This window comes from Ranitomeya imitator, chromosome 4, assembly GCF_032444005.1.
Source record: "Ranitomeya imitator isolate aRanImi1 chromosome 4, aRanImi1.pri, whole genome shotgun sequence".
Lineage (NCBI taxonomy): Eukaryota > Metazoa > Chordata > Amphibia > Anura > Dendrobatidae > Ranitomeya > Ranitomeya imitator.
Window position 1 is genome coordinate 249,550,440 of NC_091285.1, and position 20,149 is coordinate 249,570,588.

Here is a 20,149-nt window from a genome sequence, read left to right on the forward strand (position 1 = left end):
AGAAGAGCTGGCCCCACTCGGGTACCAGCTCAAAGGAACAAAGCAGCAATGCGAACACCCCAAATTGGGCATGCTAATACCGTAAGTGTTTGCTTCATTTTTTTAGACACACTGCTGTGTGTTTATTTTCTGTGCTTATCTTGTTTCTATTTTGTTCCTGCTAGACTGTGCCTGATGTTTTTTTCAGTCTAGTTGGACTCGCTGGAGTCGCAGATATACTCTCCACATCTTTAGTTAGGTGGTGGAGTTTTTGTATTTTTCTGCTGTGGATATTTTGTAGTGTTTTATGCTGACCGCATAGTATCCTGTACTATCCTTTCCTATCTAGGTAGAAGTGGCCTCCTTTGCTTATCCCTGTTTTCTGTCTGCATGTGTCTTTTCCTCTCCTACTCACAGTCATTATTTGTGGGGGGCTACCTATCCTTTGGGGGTCTACTCTGAGGCAAGAGAATTTTCCTATTTCCATCTTTAGGGATATTTCGTCTTTAGGCTGTGTCGAGGTGTCTAGGTCTGGTTAGGCACACCCCACGGCTACTTCTAGTTGCGGTGATAGGATCAGGGTTTGCGGTCAGTAAAGTTACCACTGCTCCAGCGAAGGTCATTTCATGCTGCTCCAAGGCCACCTGATCATATCAGTGAGGCCGGCCTAATTGTTCCACTCCTGGTTTTAGCTTACAAATACTGATGTAAAATACTGACCAAATACTGCTATTGTGACGTCAGCCTTAATGTGAGATGGTCTGTAAAAAAAATGGTTTTGTAAAAATGAGAAATCGCTGGACAACTTTTAAGGCTGCCGTCACACTATCAGTATTTGGTCAGTATTTTACCTCAGTATTTGTAAGCCAAAACCAGGAGTGGAACAATCAGAGGAAAAGTATAATAGAAACATATGCACCACTTCTGCATTTATCACCCACTCCTGGTTTTGGCTTACAAATACTGATGTAAAATACTGACCAAATACTGCTAGTGTGACGGCAGCCTAACCCTTATAACTTCCTAACCAAAAAAAAATTGTTTCAAAAATTGTGCTGATGTAAAGTAGACATGTGGGAAATGTTATTTATTAACTATTTTGTGTGACATATCTCTCTGATTTAAGGGCATAAGAATTCAAAGTTTGAAAATTGCAAAATGTTAACATTTTTTGCCATATTTCCATTTTTTCCATAAATAAATGCAAGTAATATCGAAGAAATTTTACAACTGTCATAAAGTACAATATGTCTCGAAAAAACGTTCTCATAATCAGCGGGATCCGTTAAAGCGTTCCAGAGTTATAACCTCATAAATTGACAGTGGTCAGAATTGTAAAAATTGGCTTGTCATTAACTACCAAATTGGCTCTGTCACCAAGGGGTTAATAATGATAAGATAAATAACAACAACATGCTATCAACCATTAGCTATCATTACCTATCAACCATTCATCCATAAAAATGTCTGAATTTTATATATAACATAATTATATTGGTACATTTAATCAACGCACTAAGGCTATGTGCACACGTTGCAGATTTGACTGTGGAATTTTCTGTGCAGATTTTGCATTTCTTGGCAGAAAACGCACGTCAGAATCTGCGTCTTTAATCTGTTCTCTTGGTCAGACGTATTCATTTTCTTTCCTTCTCATATTTGACTGAACTGGGATTTGATAAGATCAAAATTAGTAAAAGCGAAGTATACACATCTTCTGTAGGTGTAATATGGCGGCAAGATGTTACAATGTAAAAAGAAAATCATCCGTATCTGGTTTCCCATTTATTTTAATTGACTTGTTAGAGGAAATTCAATCATATTCAAGGTTTTTACAGAGCATTTTGTGCTCTCATTTCAATGATCACTCTGCAGTCTGCTCTCCGCCACCAACCTACTTGACTACTGTTACATGGTTCCATTAAAGAACTTCACAAATCAAAAGAATCTTATTCTGCAGTTAGAATTAGTACATTAATAACAATTTCTGTTTAGGCGAATGTAAAAATAGCTATTTTCATTGTTAGGGATTAAGAGTGGAGCCTGTGGGCTCAATTACAGACCTTGTACCTTAAAAGCTGTAAAATGGTTTTGTTGCAGCATTGATTTCTGAGTGCTGTTTTTATAATGGCTTAAAACTTCTTTTATATAGTCAGTAGTACCAAAAAGTAAATATCTCATTTGAAAAACCATATGAGTCCTGACTCCTTACTGATCTAGGATATTGCAGTTATTTACTTAAACTACTCCTGTCCGTATGCCTAATTGAGCATTTTGGATTCCATAGAGGAGATTTAGCCTTTTACAGTTTTATTTGGGGGAACATGTAGAATAGCATATTGTCTAATATAAAACAAATGCAATATTATACCATATAAACAAGCTATGCTGTTAACACATGGAAAGAATACTTATAGTATGTGCATGGTCAGTGCAATACAAGCATGGACTAGCCAAGTAGTCAAGTGTAAAGAGATATCTAAATAATATCTAAATAAGAATTTTGGCATGCATCTACAGTCATGGCCAAAAGTATTGACACCCCTGCAATTCTGTCAGATAATACTCATTTTCTTCCTGAAAATGATTGCAAACAGAAATTCTTTGGTATTATTATCTTCATTTAATTTGTCTTAAATGAAAAAACACAAAAAGAATTGTCCTAAAGCCAAATTGGATATAATTCCACACTAAACATAAAAAAGGGGTTGGACAAAAGTATTGGCACTGTTCGAAAAATCATGTGATGCTTCTCTAATTTGTGTAATTATCAGCACCTGTAACTTACCTGTGGCACCTAACAGGTGTTGGCAATAACTAAATCACACTTGCAGCCAGTTGACATGGATTAAAGTTGACTCAACCTCTGTCCTGTGTCCTTGTGTGCACGACATTGAGCATGGAGAAAAGAAAGAAGACCAAAGAACTGTCTGAGGTCTTGAGAAACCAAATTGTGAGGAAGCATGAGCAATCTCAAGGCTACATGTCCATCTCCAAAGACCTGAATGTTACTGTGTCTACCGTGCGCAGTGTCATCAAGAAGTTTAAAGCCCATGCACTGTGGCTAACCTCCCTAGATGTGGATGGAAAAGAAAAATTGACAAGAGATTTCAACGCAAGATTGTGCAGATGTTGGATGAAGAACCTCTACTAACATCCAAACAAGTTCAAGCTGCCCTGCAGTCTGAGGGTACAGCAGTGTCAACCTGTACTATCTGTCGGCTTCTGAATGAAAAGGGACTGTATGGTAGGAGACCCAGGAAGACCCCACTTCTTACCCCGAGACTTAAAAAAGCCAGGCTGGAGTTTGCCAAAACTTACCTAAAAATGCCTAAAACGTTTTGGAAGAATGTTCTCTGGTCAGATGAGACAAAAGTAGAGCTTTTTGGGCAAAGGCATCAACATAGAGTTTACAGGAGAAAAAAAGAGGCATTCAAAGAAAAGAACACGGTCCCTACAGTCAAACATGGCGGAGGTTCTCTGATGTTTTGGGGTTGCTTTGCTGCCTCTGGCACTGGACTGCTTGACCGTGTGCATGGCATTATGAAGTCTGAAGACTACCAACAAATTTTGCAGCATAATGTAGGGCCCAGTGTGAGAAAGCTGGGTCTCCCTCAGAGGTCATGGGTCTTCCAGCAGGACAATGACCCAAAACACACTTCAAAAAGCACTAGAAAATGGTTTGAGAGAAAGCACTGGAGACTTCTAAGGTGGCCAGCAATGAGTCCAGACCTGAATCCCATAGAACACCTGTGGAGAGATCTAAAAATGGCAGTTTCGAGAAGGCACCCTTCAAATATTAGGGACCTGGAGCAGTTTGGCAAAGAAGAATGGTCTAAAATTCCAGCAGAGCTTTGTAAGAAACTCATTGATGGTTACCAGAAGCGGTTGGTCGCAGTTATTTTGGCTAAAGGTTGTGCAACCAAGTATTAGGCTGAGGGTGCCAATACTTTTGTCTGGCCCATTTTTGGAGTTTTGTGTGAAATTATCAATGTTTTGCTATTTGCTTCATTCTCTTTTGTGTTTTTTCATTTAAGACAAATTAATTGAAGATAATAATACCAAAGAATTTGTGTTTGCAATCATTTTCAGGAAGAAAATAAGTATTATCTGACAGAATTGCAGGGGTGTCAATACTTTTGGCCATGACTGTATAGATTGCGTATATATACACTGCTCAAAAAAATAAAGGGAACACTTAAACAACAGAATATTACTCCAAGTAAGTCAAACTTCTGTGAAATCAAACTGTCCACTTAGGAAACAACCCTGTTTGACAATCAATTTCACATGCTGTTGTGCAAATGAAGTAGACAACAGATGGAATTTTTGGCAATTATCAAGAAACACACAATAAAGGAGTGGTTGTGCAGGTGTGGACCACAGACCACATCTCAGTACCAATGCTTTCTTTCTGATGTTTTGGTCACTTTTGAATGTTGGCTGTGCTTTCACACTAGCTCTACAACCCACACAAAGGGCTCAGGTAGTGCAGCTCATCCATGATGGCACATCAATGCAAGCTGTGGCAAGAAGGTTTGCTGTGTCTGTCAGCATAGTGTCCAGAGGCTGGAGGCGATATCAGGAGACAGGCCAGTACACCAGGTGACATGCAGGGGGCTGTAGGAGGGCAAGAATCCAGCAGCAGGACTGCTATCTTAGCCTTTGTGCAAGGAGGAACAGGAGGAGCACTGCAAGAGCGCTGGAAAATGACCTACAGCAGGCCACAAATGTGCATGTGTCTGCACAAACAGTAAGAAACTGACTCAATGAGGATGGCCTGAGTGCCTGATGTCCACAGATGGGGGTTGTGCTCACAGCCCAGCACCGTTCAGGATGCTTGGCATTTTCCACATAACACCAGGATTGGCAAACCTTCTTGCCACAGCTCACATTGATGTGCCATCCTGGATGAGCTGCACTACCTGAGACCTTTGTGTGGGTTGTAGGGTCAGTCTCATGCTACTACGAGTGTGAAAGCACAACCAACATTCAAAAGTGATCAAAAACAGCAACCTGAAAGCATTCATACTAAGATGTGGTCTGTACTCCCCACCTGCAGAAACACTCCTTTATTGAGTGTGTCTTGAAAATTGCCAATAATTTCCATCTGTTGACTATTCCATTTGCACAACAGCATGTGAAATTGATTGTCAAGCATTGTTGCTTTCATTCCAATGTTGTCATCATGGGCAAGTTCGGACAAGGTTTTTATCTCATCAATAAAATATTAGGATATTTATATTTTTGTCGTCTTTTTTTAGTTTTTCTATATGTTGCATTACTGTCGTTATAAATGCTTCTATAACAGTTGAACTAGTGGGAGGTACAATATTGTTTCTGCTTTTGAGGGCAAGCAATTGTAAATTGAACTCACTTTCTCTTTCCTTGGTATTTGATGTTTAATTACTAAACCATCCATTCAATTTGATCTATCTAACAAAAATGTTCATCAACACGAATGAGGCATTCAGCAACTAGACCCATGTGATATTGCAAGTACTACATTCATTTTTTAGCCCCTTAATAAAAAAAAGTCTTTCACCTAATAAGAAACACAGGGCGATCTTTTTTGAGAACTGCGCACGCGTGAAAACACTTTAACTCCTTAAGGACCAGGGGTATTTTTGTTTTTGTGTTTCCAATTTTTGCTCCCCTTCATCCCATAGCCATAACTTTTTTATTTTTCCCTTCAATATGGCCATGTGAGGGCTTGTTTTTTTTGCAGAGCCAGTAGTTCTTTTGAATGGCTCCATTTATTTTACCATATCATGTACTGGAAAACCGAAAAAATTTCCAAATGCAGTGAAATTGAAAAAAAAGTGCAATTCCACAATTGTTTTTTGGGTTATTTTTTACCATATGTGCTAAATGCTAAAACTGATCTGCCTTTACGATTCTCCAGGTCATTTTGAGTTAATAGACACCAAACATGTCTAGGTTCTTTTTTATTTAAGTGATTAAAAAAAATTCCAAAGTTTGTAAACAAAAAAAAAGTTGCCATTTTCCGAGACCAGTAGCGTCTCCATCTTCAGGATCTGGGGCCGGGTGAGGACTTTCTTTTTCGGGGGTGATCTAATGTTTTTATTGATACCATTTTGGTGTGTATATGATCTTTTGAACACCTGTTATTGCATTTTATTGTGAAAAACCAAAAAGGGTACAAAAAATACTCCTAAAATATAACTTTTATTGAATAAATAGAGATAAAATTACCCATAAGTCAAGGTCAAAAGAATTTAAGTACCACAATCTTATTTTATGAGAAAAGAATAATCTAGGGGAGGGGTTTGTGAACTCTCCCTTCCTTACCCTACCTTACCGTGGAGGTTGGCACTTTAAGTTCGACATGGTGCTCCCACTCAACGTCGGCTCTACCTTTTGACAGTGGAGCGAGGAACTAACATAAAACCATCACCAACACCAATAACTATAAAGTGCTGTAGTGCAATAAAGTTTAAACATATATATAGTCTGTATCAATGGTCTATATTCTTAGAGAGACTATAAATGACGTCTCTCTATATGCTATATATTTCCTTATTCAGATAGTTAAATAAAGAGAAAAGACGAATTAAGTATATGATATAATGTGTAATGCAGCCATACTTTGGAGATTTTATGTACAATCAATAAGTCATAGTTTAAATAACGCAAATTCTTCCAAAATCACCAATGATCAATACATGGATTGATACCCTTTATTCAGTCACCATAGTTACTTGCAGTATAAATGAAAAGGAACCCATAAGGCATACATAAAAATTTATGCAGACAGTAAATAGTAAACCATAAGGTTAATGGCAGTGGTCAAAATAATAGAGAGAATGTACTCATCATCTAGCAGTGCAGACCCATCCCGACACGTTTTCGCCAGGGAGATAGACCAGGGTTCATCAGGGGAAGAATGTGTGGGAGCAATTATAATAAGCTGCATCCCACAGTGAGCGCTTATAATGTAGGCTTACATGTGACTTCCCAATGTGTCCATTTTTATATCTTCCCACCCAGGCATATCAGAAGTTATCTCCACAAGTTCTGAAGAGTGCAAATGAGCTCCACGGAGAGTAAACCAGAAGTGACCCATTGCCGGATATCCAGATGGTGGAACCCAAATTCGCATTTTAACCCCTTCAAGACCCAGCCTATTTTGACCTTAAAGACCTTGCCGTTTTTTGCAATTCTGACCAGTGTCCCTTTATGAGGTAATAACTCAGGAACGCTTCAACGGATCCTAGCGGTTCTGAGATTGTTTTTTCGTGACATATTGGGCTTCATGTTAGTGGTAAATTTAGGTCAATAAATTCTGCATTTATTTGTGATAAACACGGAAATTTGGCGAAAATTTTGAAAATTTCGCAATTTTCACATTTTGAATTTTTATTCTGTTAAACCAGAGAGATATGTGACACAAAATAGTTAATAAATAACATTTCCCACATGTTTACTTTACATCAGCACAATTTTGGAAACAAAATTTTTTTTTGTTAGGAAGTTATAAGGGTTAAAATTCGACCAGCGATTTGTCATTTTTACAACGAAATTTACAAAACCATTTTTTTTAGGGACCACCTCACATTTGAAGTCAGTTTGAGGGGTCTATTTGGCTGAAAATACCCAAAAGTGACACCATTCTAAAAACTGCACCCCTCAAGGTACTCAAAACCACATTCAAGAAGTTTATTAACCCTTCAGGTGCTTCACAGCAGCAGAAGCAACATGGAAGGAAAAAATGAACATTTAACTTTTTAGTCACAAAAATTATCTTTTAGCAACAATTTTTTTATTTTCCCAATGGTAAAAGGAGAAACTGAACCACGAAAGTTGTTGTCCAATTTGTTCTGAGTACGCTGATACCTCATATGTGGGGGTAAACCACTGTTTTGGCGCACGGCAGGGCTTGGAAGGGAAGGAGCGCCATTTGACTTTTTGAATCAAAAATTGGCTCCACTCTTTAGCGGACACCATGTCACGTTTGGAGAGCCCCCGTGTGCCTAAAAATTGGAGCTCCCCCACAAGTGACCCCATTTTGGAAACTAGACGCCCCAAGGAACTTATCTAGATGCATAGTGAGCACTTTGAACCCCCAGGTGCTTCACAAATTGATCCGTAAAAATGAAAAAGTACTTTTTTTTCACAAAAAAATTCTTTTAGCCTCAATTTTTTCATTTTCACATGGGCAACAGGATAAAATGGATCCTAAAATGTGTTGGGCAATTTCTCCTGAGTACACCAATACCTCACATGTGGAGGTAAACCACTGTTTGGGCACATGGTAAGGCTCGGAAGGGAAGGAGCGCCATTTGACTTTTTGAATGAAAAATTATTTCCATCGTTAGCGGACACCATGTCGCGTTTGGATAGCTCCTGTGTGCCTAAACATTGGCGCTCCCCCACAAGTGACCCCATTTTGGAAACTAGACCCCCCAAGGAACTAATTTAGATGCCTAGTGAGCACTTTAAACCCTCAGGTGCTTCACAAATTGATCTGTAAAAATGAAAAAGTAATTTTTTTTCACAAAAAAATTATTTTCGCCTCAATTTTTTCATTTTCACATGGGCAGTAGGATAAAATGGATCATAAAATTTGTTGGGCAATTTCTCCCGAGTACGCCGATACCTCATATGTGGGGGTAAACCACTGTTTGGGCACTCGGCAGGGCTCGGAAGAGAAGGCGCGCCATTTGACTTTTTGAATGGAAAATTAGCTCCAATTGTTAGCGGACACCATGTCGCGTTTGGAGAGCCCCTGTGTGCCTAAACATTGGAGCTCCCGCACAAGTGACCCCATTTTGGAAACTAGACCCCCCAGGGAACTTATCTAGATGCATATTGAGCACTTTAAACCCCCAGGTGCTTCACAGAAGTTTATAACGCAGAGCCATGAAAATAAAAAATAATTTTTCTTTCCTCAAAAATGATTTTTTAGCCTGGAATTTCCTATTTTGCCAAGGATAATAGGAGAAATTGGACCCCAAATATTGTTGTCCAGTTTGTCCTGAGTACGCTGATACCCCATATGTGGGGGTAAACCACTGTTTGGGCGCACGGCAGGGCTCGGAAGGGATGGCACGCCATTTGGCTTTTTAAATGGAAAATTAGCTCCAATCATTAGCGGACACCATGTCACGTTTGGAGAGCCCCTGTGTGCCTAAACATTGGAGATCCCCCAGAAATGACACCATTTTAGAAACTAGACCCCCAAAGGAACTAATCTAGATGTGTGGTGAGGACTTTGAACCCCCAAGTGCTTCACAGAAGTTTATAACGCAGAGCCATGAAAATAAAAAAAAAAATTATTTTCTCAAAAATGATCTTTTAGCCTGCAATTTTTTATTTTCCCAAGGGTAACAGGAGAAATTTGACCCCAAAAGTTGTTGTCCAGTTTCTCCTGAGTACGCTGATACCCCATATGTGGGGGTAAATCACTGTTTGGGCACATGCCGGGGCTCGGAAGTGAAGTAGTGACGTTTTGAAATGCAGACTTTGATGGAATGCTCTGTGGGCGTCACGTTGCGTTTGCAGAGCCCCTGATGTGGCTTAACAGTAGAAACCCCCCACAAGTGACCCCATTTTGGAAACTAGACCCCCAAAGGAACTTATCTAGATGTGTGGTGAGCACTTTGAACCCCCAAGTGCTTCATAGAAGTTTATAATGCAGAGCCGTGAAAATAATAAATACGTTTTCTTTCCTCAAAAATAATTATTTAGCCCAGAATTTTTTATTTTCCCAAGGGTAACAGGAGAAATTTGACCCCAATATTTGTTGTCCAGTTTCTCCTGAGTACGGTGATACCCCATATGTGGGGGTAAACTACTGTTTGGGCACATGCCGGGGCTTGGAATTGAAGTAGTGACGTTTTGAAATGCAGACTTTGATGGAATGCTCTGCGGGCGTCACGTTGCGTTTGCAGAGCCCCTGATGTGCCTAAACAGTAGAAACCCCCCACAAGTGACCCCATTTTGGAAACTAGACCCTGAAAGGAACTTATCTAGATGTGTGGTGAGCACTTTGAACCCCCAAGTGCTTCATAGAAGTTTATAATGCAGAGCCGTGAAAATAATAAATACGTTTTCTTTCCTCAAAAATTATTATTTAGCCCAGAATTTTTTATTTTCCCAAGGGTTACAGGAGAAATTGGACCCCAAAAGTTGTTGTCCAGTTTCTCCTGAGTACGCTGATACCCCATATGTGGGGGTAAACCACTGTTTGGGCACACGTCGGGGTTCAGAAGGGAAGTAGTGACTTTTGAAATGCAGACTTTGATGGAATGGTCTGCGGGTGTCACGTTGCGTTTGCAGAGCCCCTGGTGTGCCTAAACAGTAGAAACCCCCCACAAGTGAACCCATTTTAGAAACTAGACCCCCCAAGGAACTTATCTAGATATGTGGTGAGCACTTTGAACCCCCAAGTGCTTCACAGACGTTTACAACGCAGAGCCGTGAAAATAAAAAATCATTTTTCTTTCCTCAAAAATTATGTTTTAGCAAGCATTTTTTTAGATTCACAAGGGTAACAGGAGAAATTGGACCCCAGTAATTGTTGCGCAGTTTGTCCTGAGTATGCTGGTACCCCATATGTGGGGGTAAACCACTGTTTGGGCACACGTCAGGGCTCGGAAGTGAGGGAGCACCATTTGACTTTTTGAATACGAGATTGGCTGGAATCAATGGTGGCGCCATGTTGCGTTTGGAGACCCCTGATGTGCCTAAACAGTGGTAACCCCTCAATTCTAACTCCAACACTAACCCCAACACACCCCTAACCCTAATCCCAACTGTAGCCATAATCCTAATCACAACCCTAACCCCAACACACCCCTAACCACAACACTAACCCCAACACACCCCTAACCCTAACCACAACCCTAATTCCAACCCTAACCCTAAGGCTATGTGCCCACGTTGCGGATTCGTGTGAGATATTTCCGCACCATTTTTGAAAAATCTGCGGGTAAAAGGCACTGTGTTTTACCTGCGGATTTTCCGCGGATTTCCAGTGTTTTTTGTGCGGATTTCACCTGCGGATTCCTATTGAGGAACAGGTGTAAAACGCTGCGGAATCCGCACAAAGAATTGACATGCTGCGGAAAATACAACGCAGCGTTTCAGCGCTGTATTTTCCGCACCATGGGCACAGCGGATTTGGTTTTTCATATGTTTACATGGTACTGTAAACCTGATGGAACACTGCTGCGAATCCGCAGCCAAATCAGCACCGTGTGCACATAGCCTAATTCTAAAGGTATGTGCACACGCTGCGGAAAACGCTGCGGATCCGCAGCAGTTTCCCATGAGTGTACAGTTCAATGTAAACCTATGGGAAACAAAAATCGCTGTACACATGCTGCGGAAAAACTGCACGGAAACGCAGCGGTTTACATTCCACAGCATGTCACTTCTTTGTGCGGATTCCGCAGCGGTTTTACAACTGCTCCAATAGAAAATCGCAATTGTAAAACCGCAGTGAAATGCGCAGAAAAAAACGCGGTAAATCCGCCATAAATCCGCAGCGGTTTAGCACTGCGGATTTATCAAATCCGCAGCGGAAAAATCCGCAGAGGACCAGAATACGTGTGCACATTCCTAACCCTAACCCTAACCCTAGCCCTAACCCTAGCCCTAACCCTACCCCTAACCCTAACCCTGAGATTATATCTCAGTGATCAAAATGCACTTTGGAACGAATCTGCCGGCCGGCAGATTCGGCGGGCGCACTGCGCATGCGCCCGCCATTTTGGAAGATGGCGGCGCCCGGGAGAAGACGGACGGGACCACGGCTGGATCGGTAAGTATGATAGGGTGGGGGGGGACCACGGGGGGGGGGATCGGAGCACGGGGGGGGGGAATCGGAGCGCGGGAGGGGTGGAACGGAGCGCGGGGGGCGTGGAACGGAGCACGGGGGGTGGAACGGAGCACGGGGGGGGTGGATCGGAGTGCAGGGGGGGTGATTAGAGCACGGGGGGGTGATTGGAGCACGGGGGGAGCGGACACGAGCACGGGGGGGAGCGGAGCACTGGACGGAGGGGAGCCGGAGCAGTGTACCGGCCAGATCGGGGGGGTGGGGGGGCGATCGGAGGGGTGGGGTGGGGGCACACTAGTATTTCCAGCCATGGCCGATGATATTGCAGCATCGGCCATGGCTGGATTGTAATATTTCACCCGTTATAATGGGTGAAATATTACAAATCGCTCTGATTGGCAGTTTCACTTTCAACAGCCAATCAGAGCGATCGTAGCCACGAGGGGGTGAAGCCACCCCCCCTGGGCTAAACTACCACTCCCCCTGTCCCTGCAGATCGGGTGAAATGGGAGTTAACCCTTTCACCCGGTCTGCAGGGACGCGATCTTTCCATGACGCCGCATAGGCGTCATGGGTCGGATTGGCACCGACTTTCATGACGCCTACGTGGCGTCAAAGGTCGGGAAGGGGTTAATGCAATGTAGCAGCTACCAAAAAAACATAATTCTTGGCACTTCAATTTTTTTCTCACTACGCTGTTTATCAATTTGATTAATTATCTTTTTATATTGATAGATCGGGTGATTCTGAACACGGCGATACCAAACATGTGTATATTTTATGTTTTTTATTGTTTTACTTTGAATGGAGTGAAAGGGGGGTGATTTGAACTTTTCTATTTTTTTATTTTTTTAATATTTTTAAAAACTTTTTCTTTTACGTGCTTCAATAGTCTCCATGGAGAGACTAGAAGCTGCGATTATCCGATCGCTTGTACTATATAGAGCAGGGCTACAGCCCTGCTCTATGTAGCATATATGCTCACTTGCTATTAGAGCCGATTGCTGGGCGGTGCTCATAGCTATTTGGCTATGATAACCACAGTGGTCTTCTGCAGACCCCGGATTGTCATGCCAACCCATCAGCAACCCGTGGTCATGTGACAAAGGCACCGATGGGCGGAGTTAATGACGCACTTCCTGAGCGTGCATGTTAAATGCCGCTGTCAGAGATTGACAGCAGCATTTAACATGCTAACAGCCGTGGGTGAATTGTGAATCCACCCACGGCTGTTAGGGGCACATGACTGCTGATTAGATCAGCTGTTATGTGCCGGAAAAGGTGCTGGCTTATCGCCGGAGCCCGCCATTGGATGTTATGGGGTTAAACCCAAAACTCGCTGATTGGCTTATGAATGATGACGCGTACGGACATGCGCAGTAAGCATGTCAGGACGGTGAGAATGGTGACGAGAGAACTTTTCTTATATACTACAGCAATTTACAGCTGGGTGAGAACCTTATTCTAATATGAAACATATTATGCAATTATAGTAATTAAATATGAATAGCACCATTATATGATGAAATCCTTATAAAATATTTTATAAAACATTGCACTGTCGCTTTAAAGATCATGTCTACAAGATATCACTTGAATGAAATGTTTATATGATGTATCACAGTATATTTTTCACTTGATATGTTAACAAAGTTTTGTTTGTAACACCTGTTATGACCTGGTGGTTAGGAGCACCCGGAATGACCTGATAGTTAAACCTCATACAGGACGAGCTCTGGGATGTGGGAGCTCTGCTGACCGCAAGCCCTAATCCTATCACACACACTAAAAATAGCCGTGGAGCGCTCCTGACGCTCCCTAGGCGCCTCGTCACAGCCTAAGGACTAGCTAGCCCTAGAGATAGAAAATAAAGCCTACCTTGCTTCAGAGAAATTCCCCAAAGGTAAAGGCAGCCCCCCACATATAATGACTGTGAGTAAAGATGGAAGTCACAAAGGCAAAGATGAAACAGGTTTCAGCAAAGGGAGGCCAGACTTACTAAATAGACAGAGGATAGGAAAGGTAACTTTGCGATCAGCACAAAAACATACAAAAGACCACGCAGAGTGTGCAAAAAAGAGTCGGTGCGGAGGGGCCACTCTGCATCCCAGAGCTTCCAGCTAGCATGGCAAAATCATGATAACCAGCTGGACAAGAAAACAATGAACAAATAATGACTATCAGGAACTTAGCTTCTGCAGGAGAAGGCAGGTCACCAGAGAGATCCAGGAGCGAACTGAACCAATGCAAAAACATTGACAGCTGGCATGGAGTAACGATCTGAGAGGAGTTAAATAGAGCAGCCAACTAAAGGATAACCCACGTCACCTGTGTAAGGAACCTCAGAAGCAGCAGCTTCACTCATAGCCACCAGAGGGAGCCCATAGACAGAACTCGCCGAAGTACCATTCACGACCACAGGAGGGAGTTTGACAACAGAATTCACAACAAACACCTCTTTAAATATTTGTACATGCACCCTCAACAATGCTTGAGAAAGGCTCATTGTAGCCAAAACTTTGCCACTCCACCAGGGCTATTAAAGTCCCTTTTGTAGTTCGGTAAATACTGGAGTGCTGCCTCTTTTTTCCAATTCCAATTCTAATTTATATTCGATCGCAGGGAAGGGAATCCATGCTTGAGAGGCCTTGCACCTGAAGCATTGCTGTTTCTGCTGTTCCATCTTTTTATATATACATATATATATATATATATATATATATATATATATATACACACAGTGGGTACGGAAAGTATTCAGACCCGTTTAAATTTTTCAGCCATTTGGTAAATTTAAAAAAGTTAATTTTTTTTCTCATTAACGTACACTGTGCACACCATCTTGAATGAAAAAAAAACAGAAATGTAGAAATCTTTGACAGTTTATTAAAAAAGAAAAACTTAAATATCACATGGTGATAAGTATTCAGACCCTTTACTCAGACACTCATATTTAAGTCACATGCTGTCCATTTCCTTATGATCCTCCTTGAGATGATTCTACTCTTTCATTGGAGGCCAGTTGTGTTTAATTAAACTGATAGGATTTGATTTGGAAAGGCACACACCTGTCTATATAAGACCTCACAGTGCATGTCAGACCAAATGAGAATCATGAGGTCAAAGGAACTAGCCAAGGAGCTCAGAGACAAAATTGAGGCAAGTCACAGATCTGGCCAAGGTTACAAAAGAATTTCTGCAGAACTAAAGGTTCCTAAGAGCACAGTGGCCTTCATAATCCTTAAATGGAAGAAGTTTTGGACCACCAGAAGTCTTCCTAGACTTGGCTGTCCAGCCAAAGTGAGCAATCGTGGGAGGTAAAGAGAGGTAAGAGAAGTAAAGAAGAACCCTAAGATCACTGTGGCTGATCTCAATAGATGTAGTAGGGAGATGGGAGAAAGTTCCACAAAATCAACTATCACTGCAGCCCTCCACCAGTCAGGCCTTTTTGGCAGAGTGGCCCGACGGAAGACTCTCCTCAGTGCAAGACATATGAAAGCCCGCGTAGAGTTTGCTAAAAAACAGATGAAGGACTCCTAGACTATGAGAAATAAGATTCTCTGGTCTGATGAGATGAAGATAGAACTTTTGGTGATAATTCTAAGTGGTTTGTGTGGAGAAAACCAGGCACTGCTCATCACCTGCCCAATACAATCTCAACCGTGAAACATGGTGGTAGCAGCATCATGCTATGGGGGTGTTTTTCAACTGCATGAACAGGATGACTGGTTGCCATTGAAGGAAACATGAATGCAACCAAATACAGAGATATCCCGGATGAAAATCTCTTCCAGAGTGCTGTGGACCTCAGACTTGGCTGAAGATTCACCTTCCAACAAGACAATGACCCTAAGCACACAGATAAAATAACAAAAGAGTGGCTTCAGTACAACTCTGTGACCATTCTTGACTGGCCCAGCCAGCGCCCTGACGTAAACACAATTAAGCATCTCTGGAGAGACCTGAAAATGGCTGTCCACCAACGTTCACCATCCAACCTGACAGAACTGGAGAGGATCTGCAAGGAAGAATGGTAGAGGATCCCCAATCCAGGTGTGAAAGCTTGTTGCATCATTCCCAAGAAGACACATGGCTGTACTAGCTCAAAAGGGTGCTTCAACTCAATACTGTGCAAAAGGGTCTGAATACTTATGAACATGTGATATTTCAGGTTTTCTTTTTTAATAAATTTGCAAAAATTTCTACATTTCAGTTTTTCTCCAGTCAAGATGGGGTGTGAAGTGTATATTAAAGGGGTTGTTCACTACTTTCATGTAACCCCCCAATGTATCCCCCCAGGGCCCCTAATGAATTGAGTAAATACCTTCTGTTGCCGTTTTCGCATGTGAGCGGCGCTATTCCGGCGGCTGGGTACGGGTCACATGACCCCCAGGCTGCAGCCGCTGCTCATTTCCGCCGACGTCACGTCAATTTCCAGACTCTAGAAATTGACGTGACGTCAGGAGCAGGCGTGACCAGCCCCCACAGTCAGCAGTCACTCAGCAAGAGTGACTGTGCTGGGGGCGGGGCTGGGGGCTGCCTGCAGGGCTGTGCTGGGGGCGGGCGGGCCTGCCTGTTCTGGCTCTGCTGGGATGATTGTGTGGACGCCTGACGCCGGGGTCTGTATGCCCGCATGTGCCGCTCGGCACCGGGGTTTGTGTGCCGGCTTGTGCGGCTCAGCGGCGGGGTCTGTGTGTCCGCATGTGCCGCTCGGCGCCGGGGTCTGTGTGCCGGCTTGTGCCGCTCGGCGCCGGGGTCTGTATGCCCGCATGTGCGGCTCGGTGCCGGGGTCAGCTGCGGGGGGGTTGTCGTGTGTGTGTGTTTGTGTGGTCATGTGTGTGTGTGGTCATGTGTGTGTGTGTGTGTGTGTGGTCATGTGTGTGTGTGTGTGGTCATGTGTGTGTGTGTGGTCATGTGTGTGTGTTGGGGTGTGTGTGTGTGGATATGTGTGTGTGGTCATGTGTGTGTGTGTTGTCATGTGTGTGTTATCATGTGTGTGTGCGTGTTGTCATGTGTGTTGTCATGTGTGTGTGTGTGTTGTCGTGTGTGTGTTGTCATGTGTGTGTGTGTGTTGTCATGTGTGTGTGTGTGTGTGTTGTCATGTGTGTGTGTGCAGGCATCGTCCGATGGGACTACAAGTCTCATCAGGCTCTGCCTGCTACACTGACAGTGAGCCAATGATGGGACAGTTGTAGTCCCATCATCCGGCTAATGTGTTGAATGGAAAAAAAAAAAATAATAAATAAAGTACGTACATACATACATACATACATACAACACACACCATGCGACGACATGCACCAGGCGGCGACATGCACCGACATGCACTGACATGTGACATGCACCATGCGGCGACATGAGGCATGCACCATGCGACATGAGGCATGCACCATGCGACATGAGGCATGCACCATGCGACGACATGCACCATGCGACAGCATGCGATGACATGCACCATGCGACAGCATGCGACGACATGCACCATGCGACGACATGCACCATGCGGCGACATGCATCATGCGGCGACATGCGACTTGCGGCATGCACCATGCGACGGCATGCACCATGCGACTACATGCACCATGCGACGACATGCGACATGCACCATGCGGCGACATGCACCATGCGGCGACATGCACCATGCGACGACATGCTACATGCGAAGACATGCACCATGCGACGACATGCACCATGCGACGACACGCTACATGCGACGACATGCGCCATGCGATGACATGCACCATGCGGCGACATACACCATGCGACAACATGCACCATGCAACGACATGCACCATGCGACGACATGCGATGACATGTGACGACATGCACCATGCGGCGACATGCACCATGCGGCGACATGCACCATGAGACGACATGCACCATGCGACGTCATGCACCATGCGGCGACATGCACCATGCGGCGACATGCACCATGAGACGACATGCACCATGCGACGACATGCACCATGGGACGACATGCACCATGCGACGACATGCACCATGCGACGACATGCACCATGCGACGACATGCACCATGCGACGACATGCACCATGCGGCGACATCCACGATGCGGCGACATGCACCATGCGACGACATGCACCATGCGACGACATGCACCATGGGACGACATGCACCATGCGACGACATGCACCATGCGACGACATGCACCATGCAACAGCATGCGACGACATGCACCATGCGACGACATGCACCATGCTGCGACATGCATCATGCGGCGACATGCGACTTGCGGCATGCACCATGCGAAGGCATGCACCATGCGACTACATGCACCATGCGACGACATGCGACATGCACCATGCGGCGACATGCACCATGCGGCGACATGCACCATGCGACGACATGCTACATGCGAAGACATGCACCATGCGACGACATGCACCATGCGACGACATGCACCATGCGACGACACGCTACATGCGACGACATGCACCATGCGACGACATGCACCATGTGATGACATGCACCATGCGGCGACATACACCATGCGACAACATGCACCATGCAACGACATGCACCATGCGACGACATGCGATGACATGTGACGACATGCACCATGCGGCGACATGCACCATGCGGCGACATGCACCATGAGACGACATGCACCATGCGACGACATGCACCATGCGGCGACATGCACCATGCGGCAACATGCACCATGAGACGACATGCACTATGCGACGACATGCACCATGGGACGACATGCACCATGCGACGACATGCACCATGCAACGACATGCACCATGGGACGACATGCACCATGCGACGACATGCACCATGCGACGACATGCACCATGCGACGACATGCACCATGGGACGACATGCACCATGCGACGACATGCACCATGCGACGACATGCACCATGGGACGACATGCACCATGGGATGACATGCACCATGGGATGACATGCACCATGCGACGACATGCACCATGGGACGACATGCGACGACATGCGACATGCGACGACATGCACCATGCGACGACATGCACCATGCGACGACATGCACCATGGGACGACATGCACCATGCGACGACATGCACCATGTGACGACATGCGACGACATGCTACATGCGACGACATGCACCATGGGACGACATGCACCATGCGACGACATGCACCATGTGATGGCATGCGACGACATGCTACATGCGACGACATGCACCATGCGACGACATGCACCATGTGATGGCATGCACCATGTGATGGCATGCACCATGTGACGACATGCGACGACATGCTACATGCGACGACATGCACCATGGGACGACATGCACCATGCGACGACATGCACCATGTGACGACATGCGACGACATGCTACATGCGACGACATGCACCATGCGACGACATGCACCATGCGACGACATGCACCATGTGATGGCATGCACCATGCGGCGACATGCACCATGTGGCGACATGCACCATGCGACAACATGCACCGTGCGACGACATGCACCATGCGACGACATGCACCATGCGACGTCATGCACCATGCGGCGACATGCACCATGCGGCGACATGCACCATGAGACGACATGCACCATGCGACGACATGCACCATGGGACGACATGCACCATGCGACGACATGCACCATGCGACGACATGCACCATGCGACGACATGCACCATGCGACGACATGCACCATGCGGCGACATCCACGATGCGGCGACATGCACCATGCGACGACATGCACCATGCGACGACATGCACCATGGGACGACATGCACCATGCGACGACATGCACCATGCGACGACATGCACCATGCGACAGCATGCGACGACATGCACCATGCGACGACATGCACCATGCTGCGACATGCATCATGCGGCGACATGCGACTTGCGGCATGCACCATGCGAAGGCATGCACCATGCGACTACATGCACCATGCGACGACATGCGACATGCACCATGCGGCGACATGCACCATGCGGCGACATGCACCATGCGACGACATGCTACATGCGAAGACATGCACCATGCGACGACATGCACCATGCGACGACATGCACCATGCGACGACACGCTACATGCGACGACATGCACCATGCGACGACATGCACCATGTGATGACATGCACCATGCGGCGACATACACCATGCGACAACATGCACCATGCAACGACATGCACCATGCGACGACATGCGATGACATGTGACGACATGCACCATGCGGCGACATGCACCATGCGGCGACATGCACCATGAGACGACATGCACCATGCGACGACATGCACCATGCGGCGACATGCACCATGCGGCAACATGCACCATGAGACGACATGCACTATGCGACGACATGCACCATGGGACGACATGCACCATGCGACGACATGCACCATGCA